The sequence below is a fragment of the Oryctolagus cuniculus genome, chromosome 5, assembly GCF_964237555.1.
Source record: "Oryctolagus cuniculus chromosome 5, mOryCun1.1, whole genome shotgun sequence".
NCBI classification, from domain to species: Eukaryota; Metazoa; Chordata; class Mammalia; order Lagomorpha; family Leporidae; genus Oryctolagus; species Oryctolagus cuniculus.
Window position 1 is genome coordinate 10,160,297 of NC_091436.1, and position 20,216 is coordinate 10,180,512.

Below are 20,216 nucleotides of genomic sequence, written 5' to 3' on the forward strand. Positions count from 1 at the left end.
TGGAGCGTGTGGCTGTGAGTGAGGCACGCGCCAGCCTTCTCGCAAGTGTCCCGCAGAAGGACTCCTGCGTCGGGTGAGAAGGGATAGAGACGGCGTCTCGACGGCTCCGTCCTGCTCGGAGAGTCCGCTGCTTGAGTCCTGAAGCAGCTTCCGCCTGAGCCTTGGCACAGGGATGCGGTGACAGCTCAGTGGGAGCTAACAGCACCCCGCCAGTGGGTGGGGTGGGAACAGCAGCAGAGGATGGCCCAAGTATCTGGGTCCCTGCCACCCACATGGGAAACCCGGATGATGTTCCTGGCTCCTGGCTTAGCCCTGGCCCAGCGCTGGCCACTGTGGTCATCTAGGGATTGAACTAGCAGATGGAAGATCTCTCTGTCTCTGTAACTTTTTTTTTAAAAAAATAAATCTTTTTAAAAAAGATCTTGTGGGTTTTTTTTGGTGCCTATATGGGATGCCAGCACTGCAGGCAGCAGCTTTACCTGCTATGCCACAGTGCCGGCCCCCATAAATCTTTTTTGAAATAAAATTCCTGGGACCAGTTCTGTGGCTTAGCAGGTAAAACCACCACCTACAGTGCTGGAATCCCATATGGACACTGGTTCAAGTCCTGGCTGCTCCACTTCCGATCCAGCTCTCTGCTATGGCCTGGGAAAGCAGTGGAGGATGGCCCAAGTCCTAGGGCCCCTGCAACCACCTGAGATACCAGGAAGAAGCTCCTGGCTCCTGGCTTCAGATCGTCCCAGCTCCGGCCATTGCAGCTATTTGGGGAGTGGACCAGCTGATGGAAGCTTTTTCCTTCCCTCTCTGCCTCTGCTTCTCTGTAACTCTGCCTTTCAAATAAATAAATAAATATTTTTTAAAATTCCTAATTATAATTGAATTTGTTTTATTGCCCCAACAGGTTCTACAAATACTTGAGAATCTATAGTAACACACATAAACATGCATATAATTGCACGTGTAAGTATCATATATGTAACTAATCATGTCGGTATCACACATGTAAGTAATCACACGTGTAAGGACTTGTACTCATAAGGAATCTCACATGTAAGTAATCACATGTGAAAGGAATCACACACATAACTAATCCTACATGCTAGGAATAGCACTAAGGAATCACACATAAGTAATCACACATAAATACTACATAGCGCATGTAAGTACTGGCACATCAAGGTGATGGCCTACTAAATAATCGCACACACAGGTGCAGGATGTACTGTCTGTGGCAACACTGGATTCTTGCCTCCTTGCAGAGACCCCACAGCCCTCACTGGCCCCAGGCTCAGGTACGCAGCCCAGGACCCTCGGGGGTCTATCCTCTTTTGGGAATCCTAAAAAATAAAATTATATTAGGTGATCCCAAAAGAATTTTGCATTGACATTGCCAAGGAAGAAGAAAGCAAACTCACTGCTTATTAATTTTTCCCCCTCATATCGCCCTTCAATTCCTCACATGGCATCAAACGACTTTAACAGATAACACACACTGTCTACCATATGATGCTATCAACAAACATTAAACTTTAAAAGTCATTCGTGAATCACAACGCGCTGCTCCCGGGACTGTTAGAGTCTAATTAAAACCCAAGATCAGTGCTCCCCGCAGTGAAAAAAATCACCCTGGGAACAACAAAGGGGGAAGACGCTGGTTACCAGTCACTCAAAATTCCCCTCCCGCGCCCCCCACCCCCGGCTTCAGCTCCAGTAAGCGACGGCGGCCAGAAGCCTGCAGACACACGGCATGAAGGAGGAGGAAGCGCAGCCCAGGGCCCCCACTCGTCTCCCTGCAACCCAGTCTGAGCCGAGCCCGTGGACTCCTGAGCACCTTAACCTGTGCCAATGTGCTCTCCTTGTCTGGGGCGGGGAGACAACCCCAGCCCTCTGCACAGTGGTGGGGGGTGAGGGACCCTCTCTCAGAGCAGCATTTGGTGCGAGGGTGGCCACGGGAGGAGACCCATGAGGAACAGATCAGACCAAGGACTCTGGCTGCAGGACCTGCACATCAGATCCTAGGGACCCAATGCCAAAGGCAATCTATTTCCAGGCACAGTTTTCGACATGAATATCACCTACTAGCAGTAGATGGTACACCCACATTTCCATTAAGTTGAGGTTTCTGCAGAGGGCAGGATGGGAGAGTGCGGAGCCTTTTACGTCCATTCTAAAACATTAGAGACTACTACTCCTCCAGAACTCTAGAGCAAACTGTCAGGTTCAAGTCCCAGTTCCAGAAACTACCATTCCCAAGTGACCTGGACCGACCCTATGCATGCAACAGATTTTATAATCTTAGTATCTCCCACCTGCACCCTGGAGCAGAGACCCTGACACAGTGCCCCACACAACTCAGCCTTGACATCAGCATGTGGAACAGAATTCTTGGGGCTGGCGCTATGACACAGAGGCTCCAGTCATTTCCTGCAAGACAAGCATCCCACATGGGCGCCAGTTCAAGTCCCAGCTGCTCCACATCCTATCCAGCTCCCTACTAATGCACCAGGGAAAGCAGCAGAAGATGGCCCAAGTGCCCTGGCATCCATGCAGGAGGCCCAGACTGGAGTTCCAGGCTCCTGGCTTCGGCCTGGCCCAACCATGGTCATCGTGGCCAGTCAGGGAGTGAGCCCCAAGATGCAAGCTCTTTCTCTCGCTGTGTGTCTCTCCCTCCTCTCTGTAACTCTGCTTTTCAAGTAAATAAAAATAATAAATCCCAAAGAACAGCATTACTCACAGTAACTCCACTGGCTCATCCAAGGAGCCAGGAACAGAAACAAAATGGTTAAGCAAATTCTCCCAATAATTGTGCTTCCCTTGGCAAATCTCCAAACTCAAAAAACAAACAAACAAACAAACAAACAAACAAAAACAACAGAAAGTGATTAAAAGAGCAGGCTGAGAAGGACCAGCGCCTTTCTCCGCCCACACCTGTACTCCAAAGGCACATACACGCCCAGGGGACAACGACAATGCTTCACCTCCATTTAACTCTTGGCGGTTTCAGCGGTGCTTTCAAATCATTATGTCACATCATGGCCTGAGCAGCTGCCGGTGCCCACTGGACAGCTGTGGTCCCTCCCGCTCTGCGGAAACCAAGGCTCCAGGGGGTAGTAGGTCACTTCCACCCAGGAAAGCCTGGGGCGGGGCACACTTTGCTACTGCACCATTGCATCTTCAACAACGAAATGAGTCGGGAGAGGGCCCGCTGGGCCACCAGCCGCACCACAGACCCCTACATTAGAGAAGGCTCCGGAACCGGGGTGGGGGTGGGCTGGGGGTGAAGGGAGGGTAACAGGACACAGTTCCGAGCAGACTCTGCCTAAGCCGCCACCAGCGCCAGGTCTGAATCCAGAGCTGCGTGCCTGGGCGGCCGCCTCCCAGGAGAGAGGAGCAGCACGTGTGCTCCTGCAGGCAGCAGCAGACTACAAGGAGGCCAAAACCACCGCCAGAAAAGCAAAGTGCTCTTTCCCTGGGTTCTTCCTCCTCCTGGAGTCAGAGTGGGGGAGGGGAAGAGGGAGGGGGAGGGTCCAGGCAGCCGGCAAAGGAGCAGGGCAGAGAGTGCCGCCCACTTACTGGATGGCCCTCCAGCTTCTCCCTTACTAACAGGAAGCGCTTTCTCTCTCACAGGAGCGGCTTGCATCCCCAGCTGACGGTAAGGTCACTTTCTGCTCCTTCTGAGGACAGGGACAAGGACTGAGACAGCCCGAGGCCTGCGGAGAGGGCGCGCACGCAGGTGCAGAAGCTGTGGGCTCTGACCCACCAGCAGCGGGCCACCAAGTGCCCAGGAGCGCTGGGGCCTGGCAGCACCAGGGTCTCCAGACTGGGCAGGAAGCCCTCGAGGAAACCCACTCTCTGCAAGAAGCCAGGGTGTGGCTCACGTGCCACTCACCTGCACCACGTGGGGAGTGGAGGGCGACGGTGACAACGCGCCACCACACAGGAACGCCCACACCACCGCCACGGCCCTAACCAGAACACTTCCTTCCCCTGAGTCCTTGAACCTTGGTCACTCGCCTTCCTAACCCTGTCTCCGGAAGCCCCAGCTGGCCCCGCAGAGCAGGCGCGTTCAGCACGTGGCACGGGGTGGCCTTGGGAGCCCTGCGGTGCTCCTGTATCCTCTGACGTAGCCTGAGCCACACTGGGGGGGTACGACCTTGGACGATGGTGGCAGAGTGGTCAGTGCCCTCCTCGGTTGCTTCTCCGAGCCTTTCAAGGTGGCCGGTTTTCTCCCAGGAGACATCAGGCCACAGAGGCACGGCATGGAAGAGTGGCATGGGCAAAGCCCGTCCATGTGCCATAAATGAGAGTATTAGAAACATGGTGACATCTGAAGTGATCCTGCCCTCAGCCCACAGGGCCCAATGTCATCGCTCCCGGGCTGTAGGTGGCACTGGTGAGAGGAAGCTTTCTGGTCGGAGTGGGATCAGTATCTCACAAAGGCAGCGGCTACAGAGCATCTCACCAGCTCTCAGGGTCAAGTGCAGCATTAACAAGAAAACACCAGTTGGACCTGCTGCTTCCATTAAATAACTCCATTAAATGGGGGAGGGGGACATACCGAAATTTTTCAGGGACTTTTTAATGTTCTGGAAGGAAAATAAAGCATTCGTCTCCATTTGCTTTTCAATCGTGTTAGTTCCCGTTTAAAAATGCATCAGTAGCATTTTAAAAAATCTGTAGTAATTATGTTGTCTTTTTCTGTGTTCATACATGGACACATTTGACCGCAGGGTCTTCTGAAGTCAACCACAACAATGTTACCGTAACTGGGAGTTAACTCCTTGATGGAAGCAGAAAAGTGCCTTAGAAGTAGCAACAACTAGGATGCCAAGTCCACGATGCTTAAAGAATGACTGATGCAAATGTTTTGTCCCCTCACCTGAGATGCAGATATGATGGCTGGAGCTGCAGCAGCTGCCCTGGACTATAATGCAGCCTTGGGAATGAAGGGCAGCTACAGCCGGCCACAAAAAGGAGCCTGTGACTGTGGGGACTTTGTGGGGCAGTTCTGCGATGCCAATCCCAGCCTGTGAAACAGAAATAAAGTCCCTCTTCCCCCTAAACAAATGATATTTGATTTTCCACAACCCGACGTCAGTTAGACGCCCACTTGCTAATGCCTTGGAGATAAGCACCAGGTTGGGAGCAAAAGCTGTCAACAAGTAAGCAGGTTTGTTTCAGAGCCAGGTAAGGAAGGAACGCACAGGGTAAACAGACGCAAGCACGCAGGGGCCTGGAAGTGGCTGGGACCCAGCAGAGAAGGTCAAGTGGCCCTCCTCATCTTGAAGGGAAGGTGCCGCCCCTCCAGCACGTGGAACAGTGTCTGGGACCACAGGGGAGGTGCAGCCAGTACACACTGGAGGCGTGAAGCCAGAGCCGCGGGTGTGCCCCAGATACCCACTGAAGGGTGCAGCTGAAGTCACGGGTGGTCAGTGACTGCCCACTGACAGAGTGAAGGCGAGCCAAGGACGCTTACAGACACCCTCGGGGGCCCACATGGTGGCCCTGCGAGGCAGGCTGCCACCCGCAACACGAGCAGCCAGTATCCCAGTGCCACTTCAAGTCCTGGCTTCCCACCCCGCTCCCGGCTAGCACACCTGGGCAAACAGCAAAACATGGCCCAAGTGCTAAAGCCCCTGCAGCCCACCTGGGAGACCCGGGTGGAGTTCTTGGCTCCAGTCTTCCGCCTGGCCCAACCCCAGCCACTGTGGCCATTTAGGGAGTGAACAGGCAGATGGAAGATCTCTCATTCCCTGTTTCTCTTTCTGTCTGTCACTCTGGCTTTTAGATAAATAAAATAAACCTCTTTTTAGAATTTTTTTTTTAAATCTCCTGAATGAATATGAATCAATGATGTTCTATAAATACCCATGAATTAATGAATGAAGCTGAAGCCAAGCTCATCCAATCAATGACCCTGGAACCAAGTATAGCTGAAGTCAGAGATGTCCAAAAAGTACCCCGTTGAATGAATGAAGCCAAGCTAGTCAGTCCGAGTCCAGAGACCCAATGACTAGAGGTCCTTTCCAACACAGAGAAACAATAAACAAATAAACCAAGTTTACATGAAGATGGGCCTTCGACAGAACTTTGATGATTCAAGTCCAAAGCGGCTGCAGAGCGGCCTGAGAAAGCACACAGTCCAGGAACTGGGAGCTTCCTTCCGGGTATCTCACGAGGGTGGACTTAGGGCAGCCCAGGTGTTTGCACACTGATGTCCCGTCATCCAGATGCCATCGAGCGTAACCCTAAGAGATGGACACACACACAGGATCTCTCCTGAATCTAAAGAGTGAGAAGAAAAGTGGAGACTCCTTTGCAATTCCTTCTGAAGAACCTGCCCCAAAGAAGCTGGCGATACCAAGATCAAGAACACACACTGCTCTCCTGAACAAAGCCCACTCACAAGAGGAGCTTTGGAGGACCAGAGACTTCTGCCAGGAAAGAATGGAATACAGGGGCACACACCTGGCCTGGCAGCTACGGTGCCTGCAGAGATGCCCACATCCCACCTCAGAGGGCACGGTTCCACCCCAGCTCGATTCCAGCTTCCTGCTGATGCAAACTCTGGGAGCAGCAGGTGATGGCTCAAGTGACTGGATCCCAGGGAGGTCTGGATGGAGCTTCTGGCTCATGGTTTCGGCTCCAAGCCACCCAATGCAGGCACGTGGGACGTGACCAGAGAATGGGACCTCGCTCACTCACCCTCCCTTCCTCCCTCTCAAATTGAAAGAAAAGGGAGGGTGGTGGTGGTAGATAAAACAGGAAGTGGGGAAAGGATGGTGGGGAAAACAAGAGCAATGTTTATTACTCTTCTCTGGAGGATCAACGGCAGCTTCTTTATCAAAACACAAAACAGAAAACAAACAAGTCCCATGTTTTTGCAATCTATATGAGATTTGCCCAAACATCTTTCTTTTTAGTATAAGTTATAAATTCTAAGTCTAAATTTCCTTGGCAGTACAGAAAATGAAGGTAGCGTAAGGTCTATCAAAGCGAGGGCTGAAATGACAGAGCTGCACAGAGCAAGGGGCTAATGCATTTAACCATCAGCATGAGGGCTCTGAATCCTAAAAAAAAAAAAAAAAAATCGAGAAGTTTCTTAGATAATTTCCACACCAGCGCATACACAATAAAACAAACACATATATTTTCAAAGAAGAAGTCCTCCCTCACAGATAGTACTGCTTGGAGATACACACGAAATAATTTTGCCTAATAATTATCAGCAGCAGTGGAAGAATTTTTTAAAGATAATAATTAGCCAAAAGTGGGGTATTTCAGACTGCAGAAACAATAAACTTGGGGTGATTCCTAAAGCAGATGGTTTCAGTGGTACAGAAAGAAACTTGAGTCCTGTCGAATGAGACCATTGATAGAAAAATACCAGGGACATCAGGACATTGGTGGTATGAAGTTTAGAAACACTGGTTAAACTTCAGCTTCTATCAACCTGACCTACACAAGGTCAAGTGTGGGGCTCCATCATTCCAGCCTCAGAACTCACGGATGGAGGGTCAGCCGTGCACCGTGGGAGCCCAGCACCACGACGGCCAACTCAACCTTCTGGACCACTCATCGCAACTCCCAGGACCCTCAGACTGCTGAATCCTGTGTCACCCCCACAGGCCCAGGGACCTCACGCAACCCTGGGTACATCAGCAGGCACCTCCTGGTCCCCTACCCAGAATTCAGACTTCCCCGTAAAAGTACAAGCCGTTGTCTATTACGGATATTCAGGGAACAGGACTTCCAGATGATGAATACGAGCATCTTTGTTTTTAAATAATGTTTTTTCCAACACCCTAAACTGAACTGAATTTGGTTTATTGATACAAAGGCTCCCAGGTAATTCTTTTCACTGCACATCAGCAACTGATTGTTCTATTATTTTCGGTTTAATTATTATCGGTTGTTCTATTATTATCGGTTTAATTATTATCAAAGGCTTATTAAGCCGATGAGTGCAAATCCAATCACTGTTGACGGACTAGAGATCCTTGTGTTGGGCACCATGCCCATGACTGGGGACGCACTGCCCTGTGGCGCTCCCGGTCCAGGTCATGGGTCCACTCTGCTGTGAACGACAGGGAGCGGGCATGGGCTTCACTTCCTCTGTTCCAGACCATTGCATGCCACGTGGAAAATGCACAAGGTCATCGCCCTTCCACCCGCCACTTCTCCAAGCACCTCAAAAACTGTTCCTGTTTCCAATATTGATTTGTGCTAAATTTATCTAAGGAAGACACACCAAGGAACAGCATTGGTAAGCTCTGAGGAAGGTCAAGATCACAGCCAAGCTTAATGGGTTTATTTGGAAGCCAAAAGTGAGGTGTGGGCATCCTAGTCCATCTGTCTCAACACCCTACCTGACCAAGAAGTCGGATCTCATCCAGACACACAGGTACAAGACCAGGTGCGTGACCTCAAGATTTGTCCTGCAGGGGCAGGTGGTCATAGTATAGTGGGTAAAGCAGCCACCTATGAGACCAGCATCCCATATGGGCACTGGTTCATGTCCTGGCTGCTCCACTTCTGGTCCAGCTCCCTGCTGATGAACTGGGACTCCTGGCTTTGGCCTGGCTCAGCCTGGCTGTTGTGGCCAACCGGGGAGTGAACCAGCAGATGGAAGATATCTCTCTCCCTCTCCCCCTGACCACCTATTTCTGATTTTCAAAATAAATAAATACTTTTTTTAAAAAATTCTCCCACTGTTGATGATAATTATTAAATAAAAACACTAAAATGTTTTTGCATGGGAGATTCAGGATATTGTAAGAAAGGAAGTAAAATGCCAATTACAGATGACTGACGTAAGCTAAGTTGATTTGAGCATCTCCCTAGATGATCTGTATGGGAAACACAAGCTTTAGTTCTCTCTGCACACCTGCTTTACCGGGAGAACAGTTACAGTCCACAGACCCCTCTGTCCAGGGGACAGACAGAAAGGCCATGCTCACATGCAGTTGTTAAAAGGCATTGATAGACTTGCAGTAAATAGGTGCCTTTTTAGAAGCTGCTTTGGTTTTTATTAAGGGCTTTTTTTTGAAGGTTTAATCTGTTCCTAGGCTGGTTGGTTACAGATCCTCCAATTTGCAAAGAAAACAAGCAAAAGAGAAGAGAGAGAATGCTGAGTATGCAGTAATTCCTGAAGTTCATGAAACAATTTAGGGACCTACTTAATTCTTTTTTTTTTTTTTTGACAGGTAGAGTTACAGATAGTGAGAGAGAGAGAGAGAGAGAGAAAGAAAGAGAGAGAGAGAGAAAGGTTCTCCCTCCACTGATTCACCCCTCAAATGGCCGCTACGGCTGGCGCTGCACCGATCTAAAGCCAGGAGCCAGGTGCCTCCTCCCAGTTACCCATGCGGATACAGGGGCCCAAGCTCTTGGGCCACAGCAGAGAGCTGGACGGGAAGAGGAACAAACAGGATTAGAACCCGGCGCCCACATGGGATGCTGGCGCCACAGGCGGAGGATTAACCAAGTGAGCCAGGGCGCCGGCCCCTACTTAATTAATTCTTAACTCAGTGTGTTTCACGGATTTAGGATTATTCCTCTTCAAATACATTTATTTGCTAATATTTATAAATATTTACCCAAGTTGCTACCACGTGCCTCAAAAGCACCGTAAGATAAGGCTCACAATCTGCTATGGAAAAATCTGCAGTTTGGTTTGACTTGAGAAATGCCTTAAATGGGCAATTCCTTCATTCACCTCATCAGTCCCTAGTCCTCTGATCAGGGAGCAGATGCCACAGCTGTCTAAAGAGTCATCGTATTTATTAATCCCTTGCAATACGCCGGATATCCTAAGTGCTCTCTGTACCAAGACTCACTGAGCACCCCAAAACAGTCCCATGAGGGATACACTGCTACTGTTCCCACTTCAAAGGTGAGCTCATGGGGCCCAGAGAGCCAGGCCTGGTCAAGATCACGTGGTAAGGACTGGGGCACTCCAGGTCCCACCACAAATTCCTCTGCCTTCCTAGCCAGGGGGGCAGGGGTGGGGGGTGGGGCAGTGTTGCTCCCCCATTCACGGAGGAACGACACTAGACCCTGCGCTGTTCTTTCGTCTGCTCGGCCCTTCCCGGGTTAGCTGCTGGTCCTTCCCGGGTTGGCTGCCGACCCCTCCACATTCCACGGAGGGTCGTCCCCCCCCCCCCCGCCCCGCCCCGCCACTTTCCCCGCTTCCTCCGAGGAGCAGCACACCACCAGCCGGCTCTCTCGGGGGCTGCCCAGGTGTTCCCTCAGATGTTCCTGGTGCATGTTTCTCTCCTCCTTTATAGTCCTCTTCCACCAATCCATGCTCTGCTACCCACACGCCGAGCACGCTGCTCTCCTCCAGTCAGGAGCAGGATCAGCTCCTGCAGCTTATCAGTCAAGTTGGCCAGAGGCAGCTGCGTAGAAGTTTACTCCTCCCCAGCGCCATATTGTGGGAGAGCAGATGCATAGAATAAGTCTTAATTCCAGTAACTTAGCCTAGTCTCAGTTGCTCCCCACAGGGCAGACCCAAAGCAGTGGTTTTCCGGAGGTTCTAAGGCTCCGAGTAAATTCCCATCAACTGGGAGTCAGGAGGAACGACAGCCCTCCGAGCCCATTTTGTTCACCTGCCCCAAAGACCAAGAGAAAGAACCAGAGCCAGCCAGCAGGTGATGCAAGCTGGATGCCACCAACTGCACGCTACAGGTTCCGTCCAGAGGAAATCACAGGAAAGGCAGCCCGGGAGCTGGGGGAGGGGCAGGGGCCCGGAAGCTCCTCCTGAGAGCTGTGCCAATGCCCTCACCTCCAGAGGTGTCTGTCAAACGCATCCAACTCTATGCTCACAACTGGTAAATTCTACCTTACGTAAATTACACCTCAATAGGTCTGTTTTTAAAAAGGCTAAAAAGGAAGGTGAATGTTATTCATATACAACGTATTTTTTCTTTTTTTTCTTTTAATGTAGATGTAGTTATTTACTTGAAAGTCAGAGTTACACACAGAGAGAAGGAGAGTCAGAGAGAGAGAGAGAGAGAGGTCTTCCAACCGCTGGTTCACTCCCCAACTGGCTGCAACGGCCAGAGCTGTGCCGATCCGAAGCCAGGAGCCAGGAGCTACCTCTGGGTCTCCCCTACGGGTGCAGGAGCCCAAGGACTTGGGCCATCTTCTACTGCTTTCCCAGGCCAAAGTAGAGAGCTGGACCGGAAGTGGAGCAGTGGAGACTCAAACCAGGACCCATATGGAATGCCGGCACCTCGGGCAGAGGCTTTACCTGCTACGCCACAGCGCCGGCCCCTTTTTCTTCTTTTAAAAAATTTTTGTTTATGTATTTTCATTTTATTTTTGGAAGGCAGAAAGACAGAGAGACAGACTTGGAGATCTTTCATCTGTTAGTCCACCCTGCAAAGGCCTGCAGCAGCCAGTGCCGGGCCAGGATGAAGGCAGGAGGCCAGAACTCAATCGAGGTCTCCCATGTGGGTGGCAGGGACCCAAGCGCTGAGCCATCACCTGCTGCCTCCCAAGGTGCACACTAGCAGGAAGCCAGATCACAAGCAGTAGAGCTGGACTGCAGCCAGGCATCCTGATGAGGGAAGCAGGGGTCCCAGGCGGCAATGTCACCACCAAATGCTATGCCACATGCCCCGCCCTCCTCCTCTTCTCACCTCTCTCCCAGTGAACTCACGGTGGGTGGGAAACTCCTGCAGTGAACCAAACTCTATCATGGGTTGAGGCTTCCTATTGGCCACCTCATTGCTTTGCCAACTTAACGCCTTCAGGAAACCTTTCTCTGAAGTTCTGTCCAGCCATGGACAAAGGTTTGTGACTGGGAGCCCAGGGAAGTATGAGCTCCAAGGAAGAGGCCTGCATGCTAAGTAAGGAGGCTTTCCCTCTTGGCCTGGCCCACTACACCTCGCTGAGGCTCATTGCTCTCCTTGATCAAATGAGCATAACAGGGGCCAGCATTGTGACGTAGTGGGTTAAGTGCCCAGCATCCCACATGGGCGCCAGTTTGAGTCCCAGGTGCTCCAGTTCCAATCCAGCTCCCTGCTAATGCACCTGGGAAAGCAGTGGAAGAAGGCCCAAGTCCTTAGGCTATGGGAGACCCAGACAAAGCTCTGAGCTCCTGGCTTCGGATTGGCTCAGCTCTGGACATTGTGGCCACCTGGGGAGTGAACCAGTGGATGGAAGACTTCTCTGTCTCTCTCTGCCTCTGTGTAACTCTGCCTTTCAAACAAATAAATACATCTTTAAAATAAACTAACAAATAAATAATAAGTTGCTCCAGGAAACTCATGGTCTACTCGACTACAGCATCCATCAACAAAGCCATAGAATCTAAAGTTCTGTTAAGTTTCTTCCTTGTTCTTTCATTGTCCCAAACACACAATGAGACTCTGAGTAAGGGCCACATGCAGGGTTGACAGTGCCTAGAGACATACATTGCACACTTAATAATGACCCCTGGGTAAGCAACAATATAAGATGATAATGGGGGCGGGGGAGGAGGGTTAGTATTTGTAAGTCAAGTTGAATATAGTAGAGGGAGAAATATATACTATTTGTTGAGATAAACTGAATAATGAGCAAAATTATCTATGATTATCTGGAAAGCTTCTCGATTCAACTCAGTCACTTAGTGGGCATAGGAACTTACTCCTCCAGCACACCCTGGACAGGAGAAACACTCACACAGGCCGGGGTGCGCTCAGTGGGGAAGCCAACTTTGCCCTGCAATGGAATCCTCTGCATTCTCCTGGCTACCCAGGGTCAGACCTGCACAGGTGCACTGCGGTTACAAAGGGATCAGAGAAGAACATTTTTAATCAGCGCTGACGAAAGTGTACAGCTTCGCTGGGGTGAAGAGCCCCCAGCGTTGGTGGCATCGAGGACAGAAGAACAACAGAGCCCAAGCATCACAGAACTCAGTGTGGGAAGGCTGAAGGTGGTTCCTCCTTGTCTGACAAACCTACGCCATCGAGACCCGGAAGGCCACGTCTTCCCTTGGGGTTCTTAGACTCCCTGGCATTCCTCATGACCCTCACCCCTGCTGCCACCGCTGACACACGGGGCAGCCCAGCCACTCATCCAAGCACAAACCATCCACCCACTAGGGCGCCCCTCAGTCCTCGGGGTGCAGACATCTCCCCTCACAAGGAGCACAGCTAGTACTCAGGGGACAACGCCAGGAAGACCCTGCACAGCCTTTGTTGGGGGGGGCTGCAGGTTCCCAGGGTCTGGTCGCTAACGAGCAGAAGCTGTGTCTACTTGGCTCTGGGACTCTGCCTCGCGGAGAAACTCACGGCACTGGAGAGAGCTGAGCAAGGCCTCTCCGACTCACAACAGGGGCCTCTCTGGGTCATCCGGAGCCTGAACACAGACACAAAATCACCTGCAGGTGAATGGGCATTGTATTTAGATAGCACCTCAGTGTACACATCTGTGCATACACACACATATGTGAGTGGCTCTCGAAAACTTTGTGGAGTGTGTATTTTGAAAAAAAAAAAAAAAGAGAGAGAGAGAAAACTAGGCACAGATTTCCAAATAATTTGCTCCAACATAACCATGGCTTTTAATTCTGTTTCTCCACTAACTTTTGGAAGCACCCTTGTGTATATAAGTACAGAATCCTGATCTATGTGATGCAGACGATGGAGTTAGGAGAGGGGAGGACAGGCAGCCACTGAGGAGGCAACAAAGCCATTTGAGAAGAGGGAATGACCAGGCGTGGTCAGGACATGGCAGGGTGGAGAAGTCCCGAGCGGGACAAAGGACAGTGGCGAGAGCTAAGGATGCACGGGGGTGAGGGCAGCGGCTCGATGACGGAATATCGAGATCCAGGGAAGGGGGCAAAGAGACAACTGCCCCAACACAATGAATACCACCCCCACGCGGGCTGGGCTGCAGGAAGCGCAGGAAAGCACAGCCTCCCCAAGTCCTCTTTGGATAAGTCTACAAAGAAAGAAGTAAGATCAGGGGCCGGCGCTGTGGCACAGTGGGGAAAGCCGCCGCCTCAGTGCCAGCATCCTTTATGGCGCTGGTTCAAGTCCTGGCTGCTCCACTTCCACCAGCTCTCTTCTATGGCCTGGGAAAGCAGTAGAAGATGGCCCAAGCCTTTGGGCCCCTGCACCCAGGAAGCTCCTGACTTCAGATTGGCCCAGCTCTGCCTGTTGAGGCCAACTGGGGTGTGAACCAGCGGATGAAAGACCTCTCTCTCTCTCTCTCTCTCTGCCTCTCCTTCTCTCTCTGTGTAACTCTGACTTTCAAATAAATAAAAATAAATCTTTTTTTTTTAAAAAAAGTAAGTAAGATCAAATCACCAAAACCTGCAATGGCCCTAAGGCACTGCACGTCACCAACTGACTCACTCCTGCAGGTCAGTGCTGTGGACAGAGCCTGCTCTGTCCCAGTGGGAGGCCCTGCTCTCCTGTAGAGGGTCCCAGAGATGACCTTGTGCCAGAGCACTGGCTGGGGGACGGACGTGAAGGTTGATGCCTCGGCTTCAGAACCAGCAGGCGCTAGGCATGTGAAGGCATTTATGTTGAGACACACTTGACACACGCAGCCCCACCCTGTATCGTGCCCTCCCTCCCTTTCTCCTTCTGTCTGCCTTTCTCTCTTTCCCTCCCTGTCTCCCTTTCTCCTCTCTTTCCAAACTACCACTGTCTTGGCTCCGTTTTCTTCCCATATCTAAATACGGTCTTTTGCTGAAACCCAGAATGGCACAAGTGGAAGTGGGATGTTTCACTTTCAGCTCAGACTCATGGATTCCCCAGGTAGTGTTGTCTGTAGGGCATGAGTGGCTTAAAGGACTTCTCCCTTCCCGCCTGCAATGCCGGCACGTCTGTGGCCAAGGGGCTGACGACTCACCGTGCGGGGTCACAGCTCTCAGAAGACGGGCCGTGCCCTGGACGCCAGCACTGGCCTCTCCCACCCGACTCTGACAAGCATCTTCTGTTGCTTCAAAAATAGAAACTGCTTGGACAGACCCCTGCGTGGAGCAGAGACGTCACGGGAGGGAGACGAGGCAGACAATCGAGCAGGCTGCGTCTATTTCTAGCCCACTGTGGTTTTGTTTATTTTTAATAAACTATCACGGCCCTGTCCAGGCAGAACCGCTTTGAGAGTCGGTGGAATGGTCTCTTAGAATCTAGCCCTTTCGGAGACAAGAACTTGTCTCCAGGCACTCAGAGATATTATTTTCAAAGGTTTTTATATCCATATGTCGTATCTACATGAAGTGTGTGTGTGCACCTGGCGGTGCTAAAACTCTTTGCCGGGGGTCACCCAGGTCTCTCCATGGTCCCCGCTCTCTGTGTAGTCAGAATCCCTACAGCCAACTCTGGTTTCCATGGAGATTCTGCCCATGGGGATCCTCGTTCCCACTTTGAACCTAACATCTGGCTGTGTGTTCGCTTCTGGACTTGGCCCTGATCACTTGATTGGTCCTCCTGCCTGGCCCTTCCCTGAATAGTGGCCACATCTATCTGGCTCTGGTTTCATCCTTGAACGAGTGACTAGGCCCTAGAAGACCCCCTCCCAACCCCTCAGGGGACAAGTGATGCCCCCTGAATGGCTCTTTACTGAGGACGGCCCATAGAGTGCCCTCTGCACGTGTAGTGGGAAGATTCGTGCTGGCTGTCCTGCATTTCCACGGGAAAAGCGTGTCCTGCTGTGTGTTACCCCGGAGCCTCTTCCCATTCTCAGAGCCAACTCAGCGCTGCTCCTGGGCCCACTGTCGACTCCTCCATCCCATCCCCAGAGCTGAAAGGCAAGCCTGGGGCCGGGGGCTCTACGGTGGGCCACACTACACTCATCGGGGCCTTCGTGGTGCTGTACAGACCACGTGCAATCATACAGTAGAGCCGGGCACATTTAAATGAAGCTTCTCACAGCCCTACTTACTGCTGTTGACTTTGAACAGGACCCTTACCCTCCTTTCCTCCATTTCCATGTGTGCAAGCCCACGAGATAGCTGGAAGGAGTAAATGAAATACAGGCGCTCTCTGACCTGCAATGGGGTTACACTGTGCCCAATCCAAGTACTGGGCTTACACTGAAACCCAACAAACCTACCCACCCTAGGTTGGAAATATGCCCATGCAAAATGCACCCAAATATACAGCCTGGGGGAGCAGCACAGCACCCTGGGGCTTATCAGCGGTGGCCCTCACGAGGGCCGATGGGGGCTGCTCCCCCCACCACTGCCCAGCCTCTCTGTGTAGGACAAACAACCACACAGGGAAAGACGAAATTCCAAACTGGAAGCAGGGTTTCTACTGAATGTACCAATGTAAAGTCAAACAAATCATAAATCCAACCATTGTTAAGTCAGGGGCTGTCTGCATCAAGATTCAACAGAAAGCCTGGCATGCATAAGGCATTTAATAAGTGTTGGTGCCTTTACAAAATAATAAAACAGGGGCGGGTATTGTGGTAGAGCAGGTTAAGCCGCCACCTGTGATGCCAGCATCCCATATGGGTGCCGGTTTGAGTCCAGGCTGCTCCATTTCCAATGCAGCTCCCTGCTAATGTGCCTGGGAAAGCAGTGGAAGATGGTCTAAGTGCCTGGGCCTCTGCACCCAGGTGGGAGACCCAGATGGAGCTCCTGGGTCCTGGCTTCAGCCTAGCCCAGCTCTGGCTATTGTGGCCATTTGGGGAATGAACCAGCGGATAGAAGAGAGATATTCTCTCTCTCTCTCTCTCTCTCTCTCACTCTCTCTCTCTCTCTCCCTCCCTCCCTCCCTTTCTCCTCTTCTCTCTGCAACTCTCCCTTTCAAATACACAAATAAATCTTTAATAATAGCAATAAAATAGGGGCAGTATTGTGGCCCAGTGGGCTAAGCCTCTGTCTGTGATGCCAGCATCTCATGGCGCACCAGTTCGGTCATGGCTGCCTTACCTCTGATCCACCTCCCTCCTAAAGCACCTGGGGAAGCAGAAGAAGTGCGTGGACGCCTGCCACCCACATGAGAGACCCAGATGAAGCTCCTGGCTTCTGGCTTCAGCCTGGTGGGACAGACCACTGTGGCCATTTAGAGAGTAAGCCAGCAGATGCAAGATCTCACTCGGTTTCTCCCTCTCTCTCTGTAACTCTATCTTTCAAACAAATAAATAATTTTAAAAAGAATAAAATAAAATAATGCTTATTTATTCATGTCTTCCTTATTGAGTGCTAACACTATGCCAAGTCACTATTCCATACATACTTTATTGGCATTAAACCATTCAAATAGAGCCCTAACAGCAGGCATCTACACTTTACAGCAGAGGAAGATGAAGGCCCAGAGAAGTTAAGACACTGCCTGAAGGTCACACAGCTAGAAAGAGGCAGAACTGGGTTTCAAACACCAGCAGCAAGAACCACCAGCACCTATGCATGGCCAACTCTCTGTAAGTTTGGGACTGCAAAACTCTCCTGATCGTTCATTTGCAAGCTGGACATGTGCTGGTCCTCTCTGTGCTGGCGGGCTCTGTCCTCACTGATGGTGGTGCTGTGTCTCATGGAAAGGCCAGGTCTGGGGGCTCCCTGGCTGCCTTTCTGGGTTTGACTCAAGCCCACAATCTCATCTCCCTATAGCCCATGGTCCTCTCTCTCAAATGAATGGTGGGCACGGGCCCACAGGACTGCAGCCGAGCACAGAGAATTGAGTCCAGGCCAGGACTGCCCTGGGCACTGTCCCAGTCAATGCTCCCCTCCACCCGGGCAGTGGGATTCTAACCCCCGGGGCCTGGGACAGACAACGACCCAAGCTGGCGTCAACCTTAGTACCGGAGGAAATGACTGCGTCACTCTGCCCAAGGAGGTTCTTTGACCGAGTTCTAGATAAACCTTCCTTGGAAATGTCTTAACAGCTGTTGCTTGAAAAAAAAAAAAAATCCAGCAGGACACGGCCAGTGGCAGAGGATGCCAACGCTGGTGCACCTGCTGAGTGGAGCAAGCCGATTCCAGGAGGCCTCTGCCGAGGGGCTGCAGATGGCACCTTGGTGGGCAGGGGCAACAGGAGCACACCCTTGGGTGCCCTCGGGGGAGTGCCTTCTCCGTCAGGAGAAATAGCCCTGGGCAAAACGCTGAGGAACCTATACACTGCAAATTTCTCTCTGGCTATGGAATAATATCTGCCTTGCCACCGACACCAGAGAAGGGGGCCAAGGAGCCCATGAATGGTTTTTAAAACAAATCACTTCTGTGACGCCAGCTGTAGTCCCCACTTGAGCAAGAAATGGGAGGCACTGAAGCTTTCAAAGGACCCTAGGACTATTACGTACGCCTTCAAGACAGCACTGCTTCTGCTCTTCGGAGACTGGATAGTTAACATCACTGTACCCATTTTACAGCTCATAAAACAGAGGCTCTAAGGAGCTGCAAGGTCTGTATGATGACCTAGACATTCTGAGTCCTAAGTATTTTGTTTTAAAGACTGATCGATTTGAAAGGCAGGGTTGCAGAGAGAGAGGGAGATACAGAGAGGAGAGAGATCTTCCCATCACTAGTTCACTCCCTAAATACCTGCAAGAGCCAGGGCGGGGCCAGCCTGAAACCAGGAGCCCAGAACTCAAGCCAGGTCTCTCACACGCGTGGCCATGAGCACCGTCTTCCCAGGCACATCAGCAGGAAGCTGGATCAGAAGTGGAGGAGCTGGGACATAACGTGGGGCGTGGATAACACACAAGCAGCTTAACCCACCGCGCCACAGTGACCACCTCAGGTCCTAAGTATTTTGGAAGTGGTACATATGCTTTTGTTTCTTGAGCCGAGATAGTTCTTGAACTTTCCTAGACAAGAGACTGATGAGTTAGCAACTTTGCTGTTTCCAGCAATTCCTAAACTTGACCACACACTCCCGAGCCAGGTGTGTCCGTGCAGCTGCGGTCCCCAACTTCTTGCACCTGCACAGATGCAGTCGTGTTGCACCTGCCCAAAGGGCTCAGGTGCACCAAAGCTCATGTGCTACATGCTCCAGTGATTTCCAATTACACGCGAAGTGGATGGTCCCCAAGACTCATCATTATCAATAATTGGAGCACATTTGTAATTGAAATATTCTATAAACAGGTGCACTGCTGGATTGTTCTGGCCAATTTGTGCTAAGAAAACCTGAATTACCTAAGCTTCCTTTCTTTAATTTGGACATTCTGGTATTCGCCATTACCAGACTGCATTCAGGGGAAAATCACTTCATAAGTATTTACTGGGCACCACCTGCATTCCAGAAACCACAAGAGCCTATTCTGTTTCTCTGTGTGACATAAATGTCACTGTGATCAACGACTGATTTTTTGCAAAGTAGGTGGTCCTCCCACCACGTGAATTTAGATGTGCCGAGTGGCAGAGTCGGCTGGGGATTAAGAGCCCTACTCCTACTTCCTGGAGAGGCAGGATAGGAACAGCAGGACCACAGCCTCCGAAACCAGAACGCCAGCTTTACAAGTGTGGTTCTTCCAGTGGGCGGCTGTGGACCTCGAGCAAGGAGCCCTCTCTGTCTCACTCTCGCCATGTACGCAGAGGCACAGAGGAGGAATGTGCACAGAGTTCAGGCCAGATCCTGGCAGATTATTAAGTTCTATCACTTCTGCACCCACGGTCATCAAGTAGAAACAATCCCTCTCAGAGTTCCTTTACCAGTGTTACCTCCCTGAATGTCCCCCATTATACATTCTACACACAGGGGCCAGTGCTATGACGCAGCAGGTAAAGCTGACACCTGTGGCACGAGCATCCTATATGGGTGCCAGTTCTTGTCCCGGTTGCACCACTTCCGATGCAGCTCTCTGCTGTGGCCTGGGAAAGCCGCAGAGGTTGGCCCAAGTGCTCAGGCCCCTGCACCCACGTGGGAGAGAAGAAGCTCCTGGCTCCTGGATTTGGATCTGCCCAGCTCCAGTGGTTGCAGCCGTTTGGGAAGTGAACTGGCGGATGGAAGATCTCACTGTCTCTCTTTCTTTCTCTCTCTCTGTAATTCTGCCTTTCAAATAAGTAAATAAACCTTTTTTTAAAAAAAAAAAATTCTACACATAAAGAAGCAGGAAATGAAGCCCATTGCATGTCTTGCTTTTGTTTTTGTTTTTGTTTTTAAAGATTTGTTTATTTATTTGAAAGGCAGAGTTACAGAGAGGCAGAGGCAGAGAGAGAGAGTCTTCTATCCACTGGTTCACTTCCACAGATGGCCGCAATGGCAGGAGCTTCTTCCGTGTCTCCCATGCAGGTGCAGGGGCCCAAGCACTTGGGCCATCTTCCA

The 20,216-nt window shown here is 51.1% G+C and overlaps 1 protein-coding gene across 6 annotated transcripts in view; it reads right to left on the bottom strand.

Annotated features, from left to right (window-relative positions):
* ZDHHC14 (zinc finger DHHC-type palmitoyltransferase 14) overlaps positions 1 to 20,216 on the bottom strand; it is a 267,415-nt gene that overhangs the window by 186,047 nt on the left and 61,152 nt on the right. The gene's annotated exons all lie outside the window — the stretch shown is intronic.